Here is a 23,296-nt window from a genome sequence, read left to right as displayed (position 1 = left end):
AAATGCAGTAATTGTTGAGCTTCCCAGAAATCACTGCAAACTTGCATTTTGACCTTTTGACAATCGATATGGTGCCAAGTTCGAACAGGAAACTGTCTTTTTAGCCTGGTGCATTTTTTCAGAAAGTTTTATATAAGTGGCAGTTATTAGTTTTTATTTGGCGGGCTTTACGGGGCAGCTTGCAGTTTCGTGTGCATTTGTGCGGCTGGGGGTTTAATGAGGCGATTCAGATTCAAAACTATGCTTAAGTCTGCAACAGTAGTGCCTCATACAGGATTTGAACCTGCATCTCTGTGGTTTTATGCTCATTCCACTGTACCTGTAAATGAACCAAAAAATCCAGTTCTGACAGTTGCAATACCATCCAGAATTCACAGTTTATATTGTATATAAGCTTGTACGGCTTATAATACTTCTTAGCTTGCTTCTCAGCTTGCTTGTATACATATTCTTGCCTATTGGTACATTTAGGCAATGATGCTCCTGAATCCTTAACTGATCTTCATGGTATTAATATTCTTATGTACTAACTCATGTTAGCGCTGACAGCTTATTCGTACATGCAGATCCCAATTAGCTGTCATGTGAGTGACAGCTCTTCTTACTGCTGTCCACAACATCAAAAGAAATATCATTAAAAAAATAATAAAATCCAGCTGTATAAATGGATGATGTAAGTTGCTCTGAATAAGGCCGTCTGCAAGGCAAATCATTTCCATGTAAAACACTGGCAGCAGTAATGATAATTAAGGAAATAATTCTTATAAAACTAATAATTGGACAAACATGACAGTTTACAAACAATTGCCTGTGCAGTGTGCTGGGGCTGACCAGCGCATTGCTGCCTGTCGTGAGAGCTGACAGGAAATAAAAAAATGGCCTCCACTTCCTGAGTCATTCTTGATAGCCGCAGAATGACATTCTTGGAGTTATTTTTACCTCGCTCTAAATATGTGTTTGATTTGTATGGGCCTAGCAGGAGCATGTTGGCAGGAGCAAGGGCCAGCCTATTACAGTCTGAAGGCCCGGGCATTTGTTGTCTGTGGTCTGCCCGATAATCACCTGCTTTGCCTGTCAGTCACTGTGACGGCGGCCTCCTCGCCGGGGCCTCTCCCGCACACCTCCCTGTCTGATGCGCGGTCACCTGGGCCAGACATCTCGCCCGCTTGCGTGGCGTCCTCGAAAAATAATGAGATACTTCGGGGGCTGGCGCATGTAGGCGAAATATCAAGATTTACATTTCAATCTGACTACACGCTCTCTTGTTCACGTCTTTGTTAGTAACCCATTATATTACATTTGCTTAGTGTAAGATCTTATCCAGAGCGACTTGCATAGCTTACAATTTGTTAATGTTATCCGTTTATACGGCTGGGTATTTACAGAGGCATTTCAGGTTAACTACCTTGCCCAAGGGTACAACAGCAGGGCCCCACCTGGCAATCGAACTGGCAGCCTTTGGATTACAAGTCCTGCTCCTTAGCACTGCACCTCACTGATGCCCACCAGTGCAGAGCTAGCCCCTGTTTCCTGTCTGCCACTCCATTTGCTTGTACAGGGGTCTGGTTTTTTCAGGGTCCCCACAGACGTGTGTGCTGGGAGAAGATTCCCAAGATTATCTGAGTGCAAAAAGAAAATTAAAAGCTGGAACGACTGGATAATAACAGATGTATGACAGGAGGACATGTCTTCCAAAGTTGAGACACTCTGATTGGTTTACTAAAATACCCAGACTATAAACAGCCTGGGAAGGACGGCAATAGCTTTCAGAAAGCTACATGAACTAGCCAAACTTGTGGCTTGCAGTGAAAGTGAAATTAAACTCTACCCAATGTTTAGCGTTAAGGGGATTATCGTGGAGACTGTCATAACAGTTTAAGGAAAGATTGCTGGTTTTCAGGAAAAAGACTTTCCCGCTCAGTGGCGAACTGCAGCGCTTGACTGATACTTCTCACTCGTCCGGTTGTCAAACTTGCTTTTCCTTTGTTGACGGAAAACCCTGCAAATGCACAAACACATAAGATATGACTTTCGACTCTCCATGCCTTTCTTCACATGCATGCAGGACAGCGTAGTAAAACCACCATCGTATTCCCTTATTTTCATATTTTGTCTTTTATTTCACAAACGGGAAACATAGTGAAAAGGAAGGGGTGCGCTACGACATGTGCCCCCCGTGCGTATTCACAACGAACAAATCACTGCAGTCCGCCCGGCGCCCCGCCGATGATACGCGCCATCGGGCCTGTCTGGGCCATCGCATATGTCAGGGCAGCGTGGGACAGGAGTTCCCCGCGAGCGCATTCTCAAATGAGGCTGCTCAGATGGCACGGGGGAGCTTTGAGATGACAGATACCTCCCATTATACCGGTCGGACTTGTTATCATAATTTTCCCCCAACTCGTCTGCCTCCCTACTGTCAATACACTTCTGTCACCCCTCAGTCAGGGGGTTGTGTGATCCTCGGGGCTGATGCAATTCTCTGTATCCAACAAATGGAAGACAGAGATGCCCTCACATGCACATGCACATACACACACACACACACACACACACACACACACACACACACACAAACATCCTCCTCCCACTCTTTCTTCTCTCTCTCTGTCAGGTCAATTCAGATTGCTTCATATACAGGTACATCACTTAAACACATGCTATATATAATGCATGAAGCATATGAAAAGTTACAGTTGAAAAGTCACCTATCACATACATTATTCACTGATCAGCTACAATGGTAGAAATAACTGCCGGTGCAAATGTGCAAATAATCACCTGAAATTGTTGAAATTGAAATTGTTATTTATTTGGAGATATGAAGATGAAAATATCACTGCATATGTACTGTGGTCAAGGATTTCAGAAATAGATTGAGAAATAAATCTGATGCATGTTCAAGTAATTATGCTTATAGTTTTGTGTGTCTGTGTGCACAGCAGTGCTTTGCTCCCAGGATTTACCGTACCAATTGATGGACGTCTGTGATGGAACAATAAACTGAATATTTTTTGTTCAAAATTCAATCACCTCTTAAGGTGATTTTTTTTTCATATCTTGGCTTATTTAATTTTCCCTTTGCACACAGCGCACATGCATCCGTGATTGGCTCCTACGTGTCACATGGGGTATTTGCTCCCATCATCCCCTGGTGTGTGAAGTGTGAAGAGAAATGCAGCACGCCATATGTAGATAAAAAAAGCTCATTTGTTTTTCTCTATGCACACAAGCTGCACATGCCTGTAATTGGCTCCCGTGTGTCACATGGGGTGTTTCGCCCAATCGTGCCCCGGTATGGTCGTTAGTGTAAGGGGAGAAGCAGCATGCCATATGTAACTGTAAAATTGCATTCGCTGTGGCCATCAGTAGATTAGTTTCAGGTCTGCTGCTGATAGCCAATTATACCTGTTGATTGTGTAAGGTTTCTCTCTGGAAAGTGGCAGGTGTATTATCTCAATTTTAACACCACACTGTTACCTTAAAAACTTTGCTGGGGCACAGAGGGTCAGGTAAGGAAGAGCTGTGTGCTGTCAGAGCAGTCTCATGTGAGCTTTAGTTGGTGCGTTTGATGCTCATAAAATGCATATTTTGTTATGTTTGTGTTGTTTGGGAGTTTGACAGTGCTTGAGGGGTAAATCTAGGCTATGCGGTAGGTGACATTTTTGATTTGACAACTGTCTCATTTTTTTTTTCATTTTGGTTTTGCTTTTTTTAAATGATCCGTATTTACTGCTATGGGGGAAAAATTAGATTTATGTCTTAAAATGTGAGCTGTATGTCTGCTTTGTAAATTTCTGCTTTTTTACTGTTTGCTTTGAAATGTTTTGTTATGCTTGATCTGATGCAATTATCTCTCTCTCCCTCACTCCACTTCTTTTCCCCTCCTTGTTTATTTCTCTCTCTCTCACACACACACGCACACACACACACACACACACACATATATATATATATATATATATATATATATATATATATATATACACACACACACACTTTTTAATTAACAACACTCTCATGCAATAGTTTAAGGCACCTTTAAAATATTCCTCCCAGAGTACAAAGAACTGATTTTATAGAATAGACTATTTCCTGCCCAACAGTGACGTTTGGCGTTCTGGTGTGACACAACCAAACCCCAGCTGAAACAACTTAAATCACATACTTCTATCCAGCCCTTCAGCGGACATGAGTTCTTCCCTCTGCACCTTTCATCCGCAGCGGTCTATGACCTGATACTTATTAATTTATTCATAAAACACAGACATCATCATATTTCATGACATGTAGTAAACTATTAAGTCCCTGTCTTGGGGACTCAGGCTCCTGTAAAATGCAAAATTGTGTAACAGACGTCTGTTAAACTGACAGCAGTTACATCACAGCAAGGCTTTGGGATGCTGGACCAGGATGGCCTGTCTCCTGCTGCAGACTTATCGTTAAGCTGAATTGTGAAATTGCGCAGGGCCGATATTCCCTGTTGGAAGTGGGGGGGGGGGGTTTAAAGATGGAGATGTGAAGTCATTGACACATCCCTTTCCCACCCCGTCTCCGCCAGCGTGTTTACACTTTTATTGGGCTCAAAGTTGGGAGCTCGTATTACTCAATTGCAGATGTGGTATTCGTGACCTTTCTCGACAAACGCGTTTCAAAACGGGGACAAGGGATAGGAACAGTGTACCGGGGGGGGGGGGGGGGGGGGACCACAGCCTGTGAAGGACACCTCTTTTGTATCACGTAACATCTCCTTGATGACAGAGTGGATATCCTCCCGGAGGCTGCAAACAAGTCTTGAAAGACTCAGATCAGACCTCCCCGCGGGCCCTCACATCAAATTCACACAGTCAGCTGAGAGAGAAATACGACCACCTCCGCCTTTCACTGCAGCCTTGAGACGCCGAGCAGGTCTCCCAACATCTGCGGGAGGAATGCATGTTAAAATGATGGCGATTTCCTGACAAACAGCCATTCTTAACCCCACACCCGTCGCGGGGGTCAGCCCCGCTAATGCAAGCGTCAAGTTACAAGAGCGCCTTGATGACCAAAAAGTGGACAAAAAAAAGAAAGTTTTTCTTTGTAGTTTTGAAGACTAATTCTATTGGATTTTGTTTGTGTAACAGTAGATCATGAACTGGATCTGGAGATTTGTCACACCTGGAATAGCAGCCAAATCAGCAAATGAAAGGTGGTCAGAACCAACTGCTTGTGAGGGCTTGTCACAAAGGTCATCGTGACATCACCACCATCATGGTGCAAGCGTGCAAGCGTGCAAGCGCGTCACATGCAGTGGGCATATTCCAGAGTCAGTCTTCACAGGGAGAGAAGCTGACTGGCCACATCCTGTGATATGCTCCTCCTCCTCGTGCAGCTGTGTCACGTTTCACGTTACTGGCTTGGGTCAGGCTCATCCCTACCCTGAAATTGGGTGCAGCTCACCTTCTCTGAACAGTGAGTGAATCTGTTTCAGCGCTGCGGTTTGCTAGGAAGCAACAGCAGGGGGCTCTGGCCTAACATACTGTGTGCAGTTAAAGGGTAACTCCTGCGGTCAGGTTGGCACAATGTCAGGTGGGCATCCTTATGATGTAGTGTAGCTCAGTACCCTACTGTGCAGAACATGAGTACTCTAAGATATGTGATCTGTCTTCCATCAAAGAGGGACTGTTTAGGGTAGCAGTGTGGTGCAGCGGTAAGGTGCAGGGCTCACACCCACAAGGTTGTTGGTTCAAATCCCACTGCTGTTGTATCCTTGGACAAGGTACTTCCTGAGTAAATATCCAGCTGTATAAATGGATAACATTGTTACCTATCTAAGTCACTCTGCATAAGAGATTTAGCTAAATGACAATAATGTAATTATTTGCTGGCTCTTGTATTGGATGCTGTCCCTGAGAGAGTGCTCTGGGCTTTAGTCCTGGTGTACTGAAAAGTGAGCTTTTGTCATGTGAAAATGCCACTCTGTATGAATGCTATCCTTTTTGGGCCTCTCATTTTCCCTGAGTTTAAGCAAATCCAGGGCCCACTTGTGTAGTTGGTATATTAGTGGCACAGCCCTCCAAGTGCTGGGCAGAAGAAAATCCCTGTGGTGCCCCTGGTGGTCAACAGAGGTATGTGGAATTGGATGGAAAGGAACACGGCTCCTCCTTGAGAATCTAAAATGAAAAGCAAAGGTGGAAATCCTGTTAACTTCACAGGAGCCTCCTCCAGCCAGCTGCCAAAGAATTTCCTGTTTTGGAGGAATCACAGAGCCAACTCGACATTATCCAGGACAAAACTGAAGCTGGAAAAAGATTGTGAAAATTGAATGGCTTCATTCTCTTTATACTATATGTTCATGCAGGCAACATGTCTTTGCATTTACGTAGCTGCTGAGTAGGAACAATGTGGTGAAGGGCGCTTGGTAAATAATTGCTATTTGAGTTTCTCATCTATAATCTTTTTTTTCTCTTGAGATGCATTAAATTAATATAATTGAAAGGTCACAGGGTCAGTTGATGGCAAAATGACATCAAATTAAAGGGTGACAAAGTAGTCCTGTATCCATTACTGACAAAAACACGTGGTTATATTTTCCGCGGATATAGCCAGCGCAACAAAAGAAAAGTTAATTCGAAAATAAAAAAATCCCCCACTCGCGAGATCATTACGTCTTACCAGATCTCTAGGGGCTGCGCCTGGTCTTTTCACCAGAAACGGTTTTATTCTCGAGTTTTGTTGAGGGGGGGGGGGTTATTTTATTAGAGTAATTTATCACCTTCATAACAGTGGCCCTCCAGAAAGGCTGAGTGCTTTTGAGCAAAAAAAAATGTTTTAAAAATTAAAAATGCAGGGATGCCTGCACAGTCAGGCCCGTGGGGAGTCGTTTGTGCGACTACTGTAACTGCGCTGCGCTGCGGCGGCGCAATAAAAAACACGGCTTTTAAGGTTTCATTGTGCGCTTCCTGCTCTGAATTTTGTCAGCTATAAATTGAGTATAAACACGGCCATGTATAAGGCGCCCATAAATGCTTCCATAATTCATACCTTTGGGGCACCTCGGGTAGATTAAGTCGTTTCTGTGATGCGCGTTATCACATGAATAATACCTCGCCACTGTTTGTACAGAATCAGCTATCTCCGTGCGGCGCGGTCTTGAAATTACCGGACAATAAAGTGGAAGGCTAAGATGTTCCAGAGGATCAATCTGTCATGTGTATTTCCGCGGTAAAAAGACGAACAGAACTGCTGTTTGGCACATTCTCAGCGGGCAGTTTGTCCCACTGTGATGTTTTGCGATGTTCAGGGGAAATCTGATAAGGCAGCGTTGACGGTACCTGCCTTTATGACACCTGAGACTCGTACGAAAAAAAAACTGTCCACTTAAACGTTGAATCATACGTCGCAGCACAGCTGCGCAGACTTTTGATTCATAACGACAGACGATACCTTTGCCAGAAAACAGCCCTGTTTTCCGATGCAGTGGAGCCATACTTTCGTTGGGCCAACCATTGCGCGGTCGGGGGTGACTGCAAGACTGAAATATGACAAAACCTCAGACTTAGGGAAGACAAATAAGAGCATTACACAGGTTTCTGAATCTGAAGCACAGAAGCCAAAAAGAAAGGAAAGCCATAAAAGACATAATACGCCTCTGAAGAGAGAATCCGAGAGCTGGATGCCAGACTCTTGATCAAAGCACCTTTTGAAGTTGGCACAGGAAGTCGAGAGCGCGCCCGCGTGTGTGCGTGTGCGTGCGTGCGTGCGTGCGTGCCTCTATATGCATTTAAGCGCTTGTGTGTGTCTGAGTGTTTGTTGAACGGCTGCAATGAAAAAGTCAGTGTTTGTGTTTGTGGATCCGCCAACTGCTCAGATGTAATGCTTGCTGTGGAAGTGAAGAGCCAGACAGTTTGTAACTGGCCATTTGAGCATGCTTTTTTTAGCTTTTGTTTTGACATTTCATTTTATGCTTGAAAAGGGGAAATGGCAAACGTGGGTCAACCCGGCTACCACATACTATGCACACATGGCACATACAACAGGGGACATTGTATGTTATGAAAGGAGACGGCAAGCCTTTCTAAGGTTGTATTAATCGAGGAAGCCTCTTCTGTACATTACACAAGCTCTCCACCACAGAAAGCTCCCTGCTGCTGAAAGTTCTCCTATTGTGCACCTCTGGCTCTTACAGAACAGTAAAGAAAAAAATATATATAAGGGATCCGAAAATTCTGAAAACTCCTCTGAAGCACTTCAGGAGAGAAACGAGGGCCCTCCATAGTGTTTGGATTTAACAGCCCCCCCCCCCCCCCCCGGTTTGCCTCCCATGGTACCTCGAAGAGAGATTTCTCTTCAGTCAAGTGACTTTGATGAGTTGCCACTAGAGCCGGACATCCACAGGCATGGGAATGAGGGGGCGGGAGGGGGGCGCCTTTGTGCGGCGAGGAGAAGGGACCGGAGGGAGGGAGGGAATTGTTCCCCAGTCTCTCTTCCGGTGTGCGGCGAGAGGCCTGACCTTCCCCGCGTCGGGGTCCGGCAGGACAATGCCGCCGGGCCTGCCTGGCGCTGACAAAGGGTAGCTGCTGGAGGGCCTGTGAGAGCCGCTCCACGTTTTCATCTCTGGAGGAGAGGGGCAGGAAACCAGGAAACACACGCCGTTTCCCACCGCCCCCAAACTCACCCCCACCCCCCTACCCCGCCCCACCCTGCTCAAAATACATAACGGGGATATTGAGTTGCCCGCGTTACATACACAGAAATAATCTTTTATTGTGCTTTTAGATACGATTCAGTTTTTTTCAAACGCCAAAATCGTGATTTCATCCCTTCAAAGAACAGAATTAGAAGCGTAGAATTAGTAGTAGTCTCCCATTAAATGGGATACTACAGCTCAGGGAAAAAAATCAAATATTTGGAAGGTACAAGTTAATCATTCCTTTTATCCAGGGTCTTTCAGAGAAATTGATGGCAGCATTTCTTTCAAAGGCCTTTCATAACGACAAATGGTCTTATTTTTTTCTGTAAATTCAAAACCTCGCTCGCGTGTTAAGAACCTGGAGAAAAATAATTCACACAGAACACACCAGGAACATGCACCTGGTCTCTCAAATGATGTCATTGTCAGATTATTGTTTTCACGTGGTGAAGAATCATAATCAATAGTAAAGTGCAAAAACAAAAGGGGAAAGTGCAAAAACTGCAGAACTGCGGTTGCACTTATGAACCTTGCTCAAGGTTTAGGGTGAAAAAAATCCACGTTCGTTATAATTCAGTCCTCCAGCAAGCAGTTCGGCCTTAATTTACAATAACTAATTTAAGACAGCGTTAACTTTTTAGTTACTTACACAGCAAATTCTTGTTTCATTTCATGCTGAAATAAACTAAAAGCATTCTGTAAGTATGCCGCCTTGCTTACAGAATAGTGCTGCCGTAAATTAATTACTGAAAGTTGAGGCAAAACTTATTTGCTGGAGGATTGCATTGCACATTGTGTCTTCAACCCGAGCGCTAACACACCAAGCTAGTTAGAGTGCATTTGGGTTCAAGTGCTTGGTAAATACAACTAGAATTTTGGCCCCCGCGCGCTACCTTCAGAACAAGTTTCCGTGGATGAGGTTGTCTGCTTAGCAAATAAACAATTAATTATTTCCAGCGGTTGTCTCTGTTGATGAAGAGCTTCTTCTCAGCGGCCTGACCACTGGCTACCTGCTCCTTAATTATGCAGTCGCCCCACACCTACTGTTTGTGCTGACGCCTCAACTCTGAATCCTACAACCGCAGTTCCCAAACAATGCTACATTTGCTGGTGCCTGAGTAATTATTCCAGAATAACCAAAGTTGGTCTTTATCTTCATTGGACGAAACGGTGGGCCGCTGCATGCAGGTTTCCTCAGAGCGTCGAAAGTAGATGCGGATAACAATGTTGCAGGCCGGTGTTTTTTTCCCCCCTCTTGAAAACATCTAAATCTGGCGTGACACCTGAATAAATGGTGTTCCTTTTTCAATAATACAAAGGACAGCCCCCCCACTGGGCAGGGTAATCAGTTTACCAAACCTTGATTAGAGAAGGAGACCTCTCAGAGGACCATGGAGAAGTTGCAGGGCCAGGGCTTGCATGTACACCGCACCCCTGAAAATTGCACGGTCAACAGACCTGCTTTTATTTTTGCCCCCTATCAAAAAAGAGGGGAACAAAAAGGAACTACCAAGTAGAAGTCAAACCCCTTATTTCGAAAAGGGTGCAAAACAGAGAAGCCCCCTTGAGATAATAAAAAAAGACATGCAAAACAAAAACATCCTATCTCCCCCCCCCCCCAACACCCCAGATTCCTTTAAGGGAGACAGTGAAAGGAATAGGTTGCCCCAGTGAATTAAATTCTTCTCTCTCTTCTCTCTTCATTTTTTCTTTCTTTCTTTTCAGTTAATGTCTTACGTGAGGGGCACTGAGAACGCGGCGGAGAGATCTCAATTAATAAACATGTGCATCATTGTTCATTCATAGGGGGGTTATTGTTTGTTTGCGGCGGCCCCATTCGCAGCCGTCCCAAAGTGCAGGCCCAGTGGAGTGAGGAGCGGAGAACAATGGCTTTTCTGATCCACCAGCGCCGGCCCTAAGAAATATTTGCTACTCAGCAAAGCAGAGGCTCTTTGAATGTGTCTTTGCTTGGCAGTGAATGACAGCTGAATCGTGGCAAAGTTTTCCCAAGTCCGGGATCGGGGCTGAGCCCGTGAGAGGGGCCGTTGTATTCATGGCCCCGGCACAGCTGCAGCTCTCGGAGGTCCCGCCATTGTCTGGGGGCATAATAGCGAGAGGAGCAGAAGATGTTTCTTTACATTCTGCGCTGGCGCTCTGAATGAAGATGTCATCGGCGCACAAAGGGACTGGATGTGATGCATCTTAAAAGTTGGAGACAAAGCCTTGCACGCCTGCGCGCACCGCGGACTGTGTGCATGCACACACACGTGCTCACACGCACTCACACACACACACGTACACTCACACACACACACACACACACTCACACACACACACACACAGATACACGCATGTACATAATCACACACATACACACAAACACATGCTCACACATACACAGCCGCATGCACACAACACACACACACACGCATATACAAATACACGCATGCACTTGCGCTCTCACACTATCACACACACGCACACACACGCACACACACACACACACACACACACACTCACTCACTCACGCATATGCTCACAGAACAAATGATAAATGGTTATATGAGTTTTGGGAAAATTGCAGGGCCTTGCTCAGCTTGGTGCTTGTCAGGCGTGACCCAGTTCATGGCTCTTGCTGTTAAAGATGAAAAAAGAACAAAAAAGTTGGCTGTCAGTATGAGGTCCACTTCATTATTGTCTTGAATGTTAGATGTGTTGGACTATGTTCCTGCCCTTTCAAACATGTGTAGTTCAGTAGGGCCTGAATGGATTTTGCCCCTTGTGGTAACTTAACCCTGTATTCAATCAAAACTGCCAAGGCTACTAAAGGGAACAGCCTATTCAATCAATCAATCAAACAAACGACAAAAAAAAACCTCTCTCATCTTAATCTGGCAACATATTACAACCAAGTCCTGGATTCAGTCAACATTGTCAAACCATCTTAGAGGAAAAGTAATTTAGTTGTAATATGATGCCACGTTAATCTTGGAAGGTTTTTATTCATTGAACATCATTTAATCTTTTGAAGACTTGATTATGTCATTCTATTAAATTAAAACAAGGACAGGCAATGTATGATGTATAATCACAACATCATTTCACAAAACATAAACAAAACAATATTTCAGCCTAAAAAATGAACAATACATTATTTTGCAATCAATGTTGGAGTATGCTATGCTGAGGTTCAATAAGTTCAATAAGAGATCAAAAAAATCTCATTTTATTCACCCATTTTGAATAAGACAGATGGAGCAGCACAGATTTATGTGATGTCTGAACTATGCTGGAGTTTCTTCATTTGTGATGCACTAACACGTCTCTTTATGTGATTGACGCAATCCTAGCCTATTGTTCCTAGTTCGGAAAAGAGGAAACAGGCTTGCAATTGAATGAATTCAATTCAGAAAATTAATCTGTGTTTCAAGCAACTTCAAAAATAAGCACAAGTACAAAAATGTTCTTACTCTTCAGAGATTTCTTCGGAAGCGTCATGTCCGCGTCTAAAGGAAGGAATGGCTCTTGGTTCGTTTACACACTTTTTGTTTTTCATCAGTATTCCTGCCTGGCAAATTACTCAGGTGATGCATGCCACGCGCCGGCCGCGGCCTGCTTTCTGACCTGATTGCGCGCGCAATGGATCAGCGTTGGGCTAATGGCGCAGCGCAGCGCCTGTGGCCTTTAAAACGAGCGCAGAATAAAGTTCAGGTGTCAGCAGTTCAACTGATTTATAATGGTGAGCGTGCGGTGATAAAGTGCTGATGTCATGGCATTCTTCAACACTCATTTGGGGAATCAACCGGCTAGTGGCCAACAAATAAGACGAATGGCATCGCCCGTTATCGTAACCTTTCTCTGTTTGTGTTTTTTCTCGCCGGCGTCCGCCCCAACAACCAAATTTCCTCCCCGGATGGTTTGCTGGTCTTTATTTATGGTCACGCTCCTCTCTTAATGCAATCTGATGTTTGTGTGTGTTGTTTGCGTGGGTTGATATGTACATTTGAGAAAAAGAGAGAAACTGCATGCGCGTGTGTGTGTTTGTGTGTGTGTAAAACAGAATTCGCATGTGCATGCCTGCATGTGCATGCGTGTGTCTTAATATGGGCTCAGGCTTGATTGTCTTTTCCTGGAAACAATGAAACAATTGATCCGACAAGAAGTTGGTCGACCCCTCTTGACATGATGGACGCAGGGGAGCCGAGACGGGCCTATTGGCTGGAGCGATGCGTGGAGCAATCGAAGACCCTGGGGTCCTGAGAGATCCTTCCGCATCGCTGACTGGCTGACCCTCCTCAGGTAGTGTGTTTGATCTGCCCCCACCCCCCCCAACCCCCCTCACACAACCCCAAACCCCCTGCCCTCCCCACCCCTCCCTCCATCTACACAACAGCACTGGGAAAATTCACCAGATTGGAGAGGTGAGGCTGCTACTGATTCAGCCTCCAAGAAGGATAACAATGAGCATGCTGGTTATTATAACACCGTTACCCTGTCGAAGACATTAATGCTGTATGGCTGTATTATTTAATGAGCAGAGAGTGACATGCTATGGTAGCAGGCACTGGTCCCTTCAGCCATAAAGCACATAGGTAAGCTGATCTGTGTGTTTTGGCACGGGTCCTCTTTGCACTCTTCATCTGAAGCTGCTCCCCATGTTGCACTGATGCCCGCCGGCAATGCCCTCCCCTCCCGCTCGCACCCGGCAGGAAGAATGACGGGCCCGCGCCCGCCTGCAATTGTTCAATTATTCCTGTTGTGTGTACCCTACAAAGGATACATCTCGGAGCGTTTCGGGATGCGCTTTCACATCGGCGGGCGTATCAAAAAAAAACGGCGCTGACACGCCGATCCGTAGCCGGAAGGATGTCATCGGCGGATAAACACGGTGTCATTTTCCCTCTCCCCTTCCGCGGCGTCCGCTGACAGCCTCTGTCAGCATCAGCGGGGAGAAACGGCACCTCGCTGCTGACAGCATCGCGGGCCGTGGCACAGCGAGGGAGAGGAACGCAGCCAGTCATCTCCCCGCCGCTCAAACCTGCCCGTCGCCGCGCAATCCGGGAGCGGCGCAGGTTCCAAACCCAGAGGGTGCTTTTAAAATGAATCTTGTATACCTGTGTAGCATTGACTTATTTGTCAAGTTCTGCACTGACTGTGTGCGTGTGTAAGTAGGATGTGCACATGTGTGTGAGTGCACCTGTGGGTTTTTAAAGTAGGTACCGTATAGCTGTCGAGCACTTAAGGACTTATTCTCAAGTTCTGCACTGTCTGTGTGCATGTGCATGTATGATGTGCACGTGTGTGTGACCACACTCGTGGGCTTTCAAGATTAGTGTCGTATAACTGTGTAGTGTTAACTTGTCAGGTGCTGCGCTGACTGTGTGCATGGCGTAGTTGGGCGGCGGTTAGGGGAACGCATCATACAGAAACACAGATTTAAACCGAGAGTGAGGGGGCTGTCCCTGCTATGAGCTGCTTTGCATGCTCTTCCGCTGAGCCGAAATTAAGTCTTGTGAGCGTAACTGGTGGTGGCTTTCAAAACCAGAGAGGCCTTCTGGGGTTTTACCTCTCCTCTCTCGCGTCGTTCACCACTGGCACCAGCAGAGGTCATATAAGCTCAAAGCAAACCCAGGCTCTTCACAGACTGGCAATCTGGCCTCCAGAGAGAGGGAGGGGGGAGAGAGAGAGACTTTCCGGCTAAAAATAGGTCTGTTTCCAGCAGTGAAGCAGCTCTGGTGAATGAAAGCAAAGCTTCATAACTCATTAAGTTTTTAACTGAACTTCATCATTGCTGTTGACAAACACAGAGGGATCTCTGCTGTAAAGCCGTTTACAACTCATTTGTTCCAGCTAGCAATGCAAATGCTTCAGAAAGCCCTCTCACTCTGGGTGTGCTGTCTTTTTCAATCATTTGCGAATTTGTATAGTTTGCTTATTTTGTGTGTATCGTGCATTAACATTTTCCTTTTCACTTTGATATCCGAATCAAGGTATGAAAGGTTTTGTCTTCACTAAAAAAACACTCTTTGCTACCATTGCCGATGGCACCGTGCCCTAACGTTTCACAAGGTTTCACACAACTTCACACAACGTACAATAAAAACACAAACACGGCGAGAGAGCTATCTCAGTTTCGTGTGTGATCTAATTGGGAAGGGCTGGACCTGTTGAAAGAGGAGGAAGTCAGCTGCACATGCTCAGTAGCCTCGCAAGCAGCGCCGTGGTGATTCCAGCCCTGGGCTTCGCCGGGATGAGGGAGCTGTGTGCTGCGCGTGGTCGTCGCAGGATTACCCGGCGCGCGTCTGTATTTGCGCGGGGAGAGCATCTTCCGAGGGCACCGTGTTTGATGTGAGTCTTCGCTCAGACCTCAAGGCCCTGACTTGTGTACTGACTGTCAGTGCGGTTCATTCAGACTCCATCTGCTGGCCATTTCACCCGCTGGAGTCGCCAGGCAGCCACGTGCTGCTGCTCCTCAGAACTTTCACACAGACCGAGAGCCCCAGAGAGGAAGAGAGAAAGAGAGAGTGCTCACACATGTACATATGAGAATGTGTATATGTATACATGTACACATGCACATATATTTAACATATACATATATACACACACACACACACATAATATATTGTTGAATATATGTATAATTACACACGTGTGTACAGCTGTACTGTACATAGTTACACTTACGTTAAACATTGCTTAAGCAAGACCAGTAAAGCACCACTGAACTGAACTGAATTGCGAGGGAGAAAGATAAAGTGGGAAGGAGTGTGAGAGGCCAAGATGGGATGCTCTGGTGTAAGTGGGAGTGTGTGTGTGTGTGTGTGTGTGTGTGTGTGTGTGTGTGTGCGTGCACGTGTGTGATTGTGTGCATGAAGCCGTGAGCGTTTCTCTCTCCTCCATTTGAGTGAGTCATCCCTCAAATATCTTTGGTCCATTACACAAATAGTGTGGTTTATTCCATTAGAATTTGGTATGTCATGATATTGTTTTTACTGGAACAAGGCATATTTTTGGTGGAATTTTGTGGAAGATGAGCATTTGTGTCATTGTTTTTTTCTGACATTTTGTCTCTTTGTTGCTTACATACAAGAAAATTTGTATTCTGTATGTTTTTACATATATGTTATACATAATGATGATTAGAAATTATTTTCTATTATTACAAGGTCACTCAATATATCTGACTGTAAATATAAAAGGACTGAAGTCATTAACAACTGAAGTAGTGGCTTAATATTAATGTGAGTTTTCATTAGTAGCACTTTTTCCAAATCTTTTCATAATCTTACATGAAGATTGTTTTCCAACATATCCCTCATGTAAATCTACACACACACACACACACACACACACACACACACACACATATATATATATATATAATATCATTTTTTAAATTGTAACTATAAAGTTGTCTAAACTTTGAAACATTATAACTTTGTTTCTTATTCTTTGCCCCTGTGATCTGTCACAAAGCAGGACAGCTTGTCAGTACATAGGACATTTTTTAAATGTTTTTCTTTAAACTGGCACTTGAAGGCAACTCGCTGTATGTAAAACATGTCCCTTGGGCTTACCTGTCTTTTATGAAATACATAAATGTGCTGGAGTATTAAAACAATGTTTTACACCAAACCAAAGACATACAAAATGACATCCACATACAAATGGCTCAGATGTTGATTGTTAAAGAATATTAAGATATAATGCAATGTATTTCCAAAAGACTTAGGAGGCAAAGTACATTCACTAGTATTCCTTAGAATTCTCTAGAATTATGAGGCACCTTTGTCTTTACAAACATTTCTGATCCCTTTACAATTATTATTATATCATGTGATGTTCAAAACAATGGAGAAAATTCTCCTTATTTCTACACTTATTCTACACTGAACAAGAGCTGAAATTCTGGATAGAATATGAAATATTTATAGTGTTGACTTAGGAACATAACACAATATTTTTGGAGCATAAGAATATTTTTCAAAAATATTTTTAATATAACATTTATATAATTTTCATCAAATACAACATGCAGAGACACAGTAAAAATATCACATATTGACTGTTTTAAGTGGAAATGTCTATCAAAACACACAAAACAAATATCTACTTAAGGATGCATTTGAGTTAATTTACCCTTTGTGAATGACACGTTCTATGACCCCACCTGTAATTCTGCACTGGCACAAAAGTAATTGCTTGTAGACTCTTGCCCGTATTCATTTTGAATTATTCAAACTCTTAAGTAATGGGTCTGCCAACAATTTCCTACTGGAAGGTCTATGCCACTAATTGGGCTTAATTGTTACTAAAGCCGGGGAGCCCCGCTCCTGGAGGTCAGTCCGGTTTGGTTGGACAGATGAGATCGTCATTGATGTGACAGCGTTGAATTGAGAACCTTTGGCTGAGTGTCAAAGGCCAATTTATCGTTCTAATTTAGTCTCGTGTCCCCGGCCCATAAAACGAACGTGATTGGAGAGACGCATTTCCCGATTAACTGGGTCCCCTCGCGTTGATTAGCTGCTGGCGCGCGGGGATGGAGAGCTCCTCGGGTTTGGAGAGAAGGGTCTTTAATAGGCTGTAAACGGTCAGATAATGATAATCCATGCGCATCTCATTTTCATAATATATTACACTCAAGCCCACTCTTAGTCAATTGGACTGGTGTCGGTAATTACCCCAGCCGTGGCCTGCGCACGCAGGGCCACGGTGACGGCCGCTCAGACTCTTCACGCTGCCGTGTGCGCGCTGGCCGCTGGTTTGCGAGCTCGTCTCAGACAATGGGGAAGCGAACAGGACATCCCTTCACTAGACAACAGAGAGTATTGTTGCACTACATTTCAAACGCTCTATCGATTTTTCCAATCGGGAGTATTATCATGAGAAATACATCTCACTATATCTTAAATTATGTTTGGTAATCGTTTGTCATTGTCACCGCTAATTTAAGCTAAATTTAAACTCTCTCTTAAACCTGTGCCAAAGCAGTTATGCGCAGTTAAAAATGAAAAATCTTTGTGAAGTATAACGTGATGAAACAAGAGTAACACTGAATCAACCATCAAAACAATCGTTGGTATTGGTGGCAGCTATCTTTCTAAATTTCAATCATGTTAACATAACTAAATTATCAGCAAATAATCCACATATGTTTATTTAATGAATTTTAATGGGCTATCAGAACCATCAGTAGCAGTCTCCTGTTCGGGCTGTTTACCACTTAGATCTGTATGTTAAATGTAAGATGCGGAAACTGAATAATTGATCAAATGTAAAATTTATAATTCAGCCTGCGCTTCAAAATTCAAGTTTGCACTGGACCTTGCAAAGGCCACTCTCCAGATCTTATAACTGATTTTAATTTGCAAGTCTCGAGTTTCAAAAAAAGGGAGAAATTTCACTGGCAACAACTTGTGCCTGGGGTCAGTGAGAAGTTTTCCCTCCCTTCATGAATGGCTTATGCGTGAGGCCGATGTTTTGCTATTTTACGGGTTTGTAAGTGTGCGAAGAAGAAAAAGTGGGAGTCTGTCTTGGGCTGTGGTGTGTTCACAGGCTCAAAGTGTCTGCATGGATCCATGTCCTCCAGGGGGCTGTGGAGTAAGGAGCAGAAAGAGGTGACTTGATAGTTTTGTAATGAGCCTGGCAATTACAACCTGTGCTCACCTTGTAAGCTCCTTAAAACCTGAGAGGTGTGGTGCGACACCAAACCCCCTTCCCCAATTAAGGCAACCTGTTCAGGAGTGGGGTGACCATGCCAACGAGGGTGTACAAAATCACTCCAAAAAACAGCCAGAAAAATCTGACTGGCAGCATATAGTTAGTAATACTCTTCATAGGCAAGTCTAAAAAAAGTACAACAAACATCAGAATTGCTGAGAAAATTCAGTCTTAACATATGAGAGGACAGAAAAAAATGCTAAACATTTAGGTAGATTTAGCCTTGCACAGGAGAAATGAGCTAATAATATTGCGTATTAAAGTTTATTAGACCCACTATATCTATATAGCCTGTCATGTGTTTAAAGAATTGGACCCTCTCTATTAAAACCTTCATCACACGTCTTTATTTGAACATGTAGGCTACATATGGACTGCACATTTGCCTCTCCGGTGGCTGGCTACAACACCCAACAATGGTCCATTACAGCGGGGCCTGGCAGCCAATCAGACTGTGAAGCGGAAGCGAGGGTTTTGCCTGGGAGATGGGCTCTGGTCCAGGATACTCGACTTTCCTCCTGACAAATCATCCAGAAAATGAAGTGAAGCCAATGACCTGATATGCAATTTATTCGAGGGGTCGTCCTCTGTTGCTGCAGGGGGAAGCAAGACAATTTGTGAGGGGCAAAGACGCTGATCCGGCATCGCACTCGCTGTGGGTCATTTTCAAGGGCTCCGAGCTTCATTACCACTGCTTGTCCTGAAGCGAATGTAAGACCTCGGGTTTTCTGTGTGTGTGTGTGTGTGTGTTTTCCCTCTCTTGACTCACTGTTGTTCTCACTCTGTTTATCATTATTCCTGTTTAGTGATTAATTTCCTCGGCCGCAAGCTGGAGCAGCCGTTTACCTGCGGGATAGGTTTCCGGTGGAAAATTGATTCGTGCGCGGTCTGGACCATGTTTGCTTGCCTCGGCCTGTTTGGCGGGATTGATTGGGCCACAGCGGGAGACGTCTCTTCTGACATCCCCGCGCCCCAGACCCCTGATCTCCCTCCCTCGCTCTCCTCACCGCCCCGATCACCCTACGTCACACCCCCCCGAGGGGCCCCCTGCCCCTGCAACTCCCTGCGCCTCCTCTGCCTTTCTCCAGCACCTCCAAAGTCCATAAATAAAATCCACATTTTCATATGCAAGATGAACTTATTATTTATTATTAATTGAGCCCCACACGCTTCCTTCTGTATAGAGCCAACATGTCTCAAAACCCCAGATAACAAACTTGCCCCCCCACTACTCTCTCACCTGTCCTTTCTCTGCTGCCTCCTACAGCTTCCGATTCACACCTTCAGTTCAGCCATTCTAGATCACAAACTAGACTATGTTCACCTGTGACCCAGGCAGATCTGGGGCAGGTTTTGGTGTCGGACTCCCATCTGGCTCCAAAAGAGCTGGATCGGACTGGCTACATGGTGCGGTTATGGTGAAGTTATCAGCTTTCTGTGCGATGACACAAATACTGCTAAACTCCACTGCAGCCCCAGGCCTCTGTCTTGTTCATTGCCCTGATCTGAACCAATCAAGGAAAATGTGAATTGTTACTGTACAGTTTTTCATGGCACCACTGTTTGTAATGGCAGTGCTTCACACACACACACATATATATATATATATATATATATATATATATATATATATATATATATATATAAATTCAGCGTAACTTGCTTTTATCTTTAAAGAACTTTTTTCTTTTTAAAAACAGTTTTCCATGAAACAGCCATGGGCATCCATTAACACATCATTAAAGGTGTTGGTTGTGGAGCTGGTTTGTTAGTTCAAGGCGACCATTGCCAAGCCTCATTTTTTTTTCCTTTCCTTGTAATTATTTGCATAGGATAAACCAAAAAGTTAACATCGCACATTAACGTAGAACAGATCTTCTAAATATCTATTACCACCTCGTAAACCCAAGCATTTCGACCGCATTTTTCCTCTGTGTTGGTTTGAGTCATGCCTTGCAACATAAACAAACGCAGCGCTTAAATGGGAACGGAGTGCGATGTTTCTGCGGCTGCGAGAGCCGGATGGAGGCGTTTTGGGCCGTTCGTGCCTGCTTTCTTGCGAGCGGCTTATTGATCAACAGATCCGGAGGAGATGGGTCTCGGGTGGTCCGGGAACTGCCCTCGCAGACACGGAAATCCATGAAAGAGAGAGCGTGCGTGCTCCGCGGCCGCTGCCAGGGCAACAACGGCGCAGTGACAAACACGGGCTCACGCAGGCGTGTGCGGGTAAACGGAACGATGAGTGAACCTCTGTCTGAAACACAGCGGACTGACGCCCGGTTATTCACGCACGACCTGACCCGGGACCACGGGAGCTGATCACAACATGCCTTATCTTTGGTCTGTCCAAAACGTGAGATTCCGGTTTTCCGTATCACTAATGTCGTTAGAGAATAAATAAATTTATGTCTTTTTAAAAACAGTTTCTCAATACGTCTTTTTTTTTCAAAATTAGCATTTGATTGTGTTTGGATTTGATTATCTTTGAATAAGATAATTATAATACTGATACTTCCACTACTGCTACTACTACTACTACTGAATATAACAATAATAGAAATATTAATAATAGGCCTAATAATAATGATAATAATAATACTAATAATAAGAGCTAAAGGATTTTGGGTGATGTCATGCAAGCAGGCACAACTATGGTCCAAACCTCTAGTCAGAAAGATGGACACAATGATGCCTCTTGTCTCTCCTTCTCTCTACAAAGATGACAAAAAATGACAAAACAATAGCTGAGCTGACATCATGTCACATTTGAAGGTGATACTAACGTGTTTTTCTGCTGAATTGAGTGGTAAATCCTGTCAACCTTACAATATTCAATGACAAAATAATGTGTAGGTGGGAACTTCAATCCGCTTTCCGGTTCAAGTATCGTCATTCACAGTGCATCCCTCTCAAATGACCAATTTATAAATGATTTCAGCAAATAATGCATCCACATCCTAAAAGTAATGCATTTCTCAAATGTCTCCTCCTGAACTTTTCAATAAGATGCTCTCGTGTTGTTTTCAGTTCTTCAGTACCACATCTGTTTTTCTCGGGAGTGCTTCATTTACACCCATTAGTCCACTTAGGGGATTTAAGAGGCGTGACACTGACAGCGATGTGTGTGCAAGAGAGGTTCCTCCCAGGTTCAGAGTAATTATCCTGAATGTCACACAGAGGCACTCATCCATCCGCTCTGTATTCATGGCCTCAGGATTGAGTCCGTGTGAAAGGCAACAGACAGGAGGAGATGCATGATGCATCCCGCAGCGGCGGGAATTTTTGGAATACATTGCCGGGTGGAGGGATTATCTCTGTCAGATTGCAAGACCGAGGGCCAGCCGTCTACCTTGCGGGCCGGCGGGTGCCGGTACAACTCGTGAGCGACCGCGCCGTGAGATCCACACCCGTGGAATCGTGATGCACGAGTCCGGGTTGCTGGAGGGATGTCTGGTTTTCCAGGCCTGCTCGGGTGGGGAGCTGGGATCACAGGAGTTGTGGATTAGCGCAGTCCTCGTGAGTAGCACCGCACCCTCTATTTCTAACTGCAAACAGGGGTCTCTGTTTTTTTTTTTAGCCCTCTCCAGGTGGTTTCAGGAGATGATGAAATCATCTTCCAGACAGCTCCTCACAGAAAGCTGGGAATTACAGAGGATCTGTTTCAGCAGGAGGATGCCGGACGAGCCCCCCCCCCCCCCGGGACTCTGCCCACTTTAATGAGGACCAAAAGACAGTGAGTCAACACCTTCTCTGCGGCCAACACCTAGCCCATCATCCCCTGCCTCCCCTCTTCCGCCTTCAGTGTTCCTCCAAGAGAAGCCATCCCTGGGGCTCTCTGGGTTTTGGGGGGTGACGAGTCCCACATTTTTGTCAGCAGCATGCTTTAACACAGCCATCAGGGGACCCTGTCAGAGAAAGGCAGCCGAGGGCTTCATTTTATTATTTTAAAAAAAATTACACGGTAAGATAAACCATGTCGCTCGAAAGTGACCGCATTACAGCACTGGGGAATTTTAATATAGTTTTATATATTTTTCGTACATATTGGCCCCTTGATATTTTCGCCGTGTGAGCGTGTTGGCATGTTATGCGCTCCGTAATGAAAGTTGCCTTTGGCTCTGGCTCGGGATGCTTTCAGTTGCTACATGTGGCTTTCATTTCTGAAATGCAGTCGTTACACACAGAGGCTTCAAACAGGATTCAATCTGACAGGTATTGAAATGTTTGTGTCCTGATGAAAACAGACTATGGACTGTAATTGTACAACAACAGTGATTACCTTGTTAATTGCCGGGGAGTATTTTTTTATTATTTTTTTCTTTGTTGCCTATTCCTTGCTGTGCTTGCTCAAGTTGCTTGTTTATTGTGTGTTCTTCAAATGAGATCAATGTTTGAGAACCTCTCACAGCTCTGTAGTGTAACCCACTATTCTGAATTCCTTTTATTCTGATAATCAAAGCCTGGTATCCACAGACTCGCCTTTGCTGTATGCGTGTGTGTCTGTGTGTGTGTGTGTGTGTTATACCAATGTGACTTTACGCAATGCTCGATATTTCAGCCGTTCAAATTTCATATTTCACTCAAGTGCCTCTGACCCTGGGCGATATATAGAGATTAACTTTTCCGCTATTGAGCCCACCTGCCTATAACAGCTTTTCTTTGTCGGTAAGTAAGTGAGGTCGCTTGGCAGATCAGTGCGTTTGATCGCTGTTTCACGACGGAGTAGCAAAACCTTTTACTCTTACGATTCCTGTTTTGAAAACGGTGTGAAAAGACCAATGACCCATGCTGCTTGCACACAGACCTGGCATACAGCACAGGAAGCGAGTCATTTTATTTGCTAACGTTACCTATTGATAAAAAGGAGAATAGGACTCTGCTGCCTTGTTGAGCGTAAGCACT

This window comes from Megalops cyprinoides, chromosome 4, assembly GCF_013368585.1.
Source record: "Megalops cyprinoides isolate fMegCyp1 chromosome 4, fMegCyp1.pri, whole genome shotgun sequence".
Lineage (NCBI taxonomy): Eukaryota > Metazoa > Chordata > Actinopteri > Elopiformes > Megalopidae > Megalops > Megalops cyprinoides.
The sequence above is the reverse complement of the archived record's forward strand: the minus strand, read 5'-3'. Positions refer to the sequence as shown.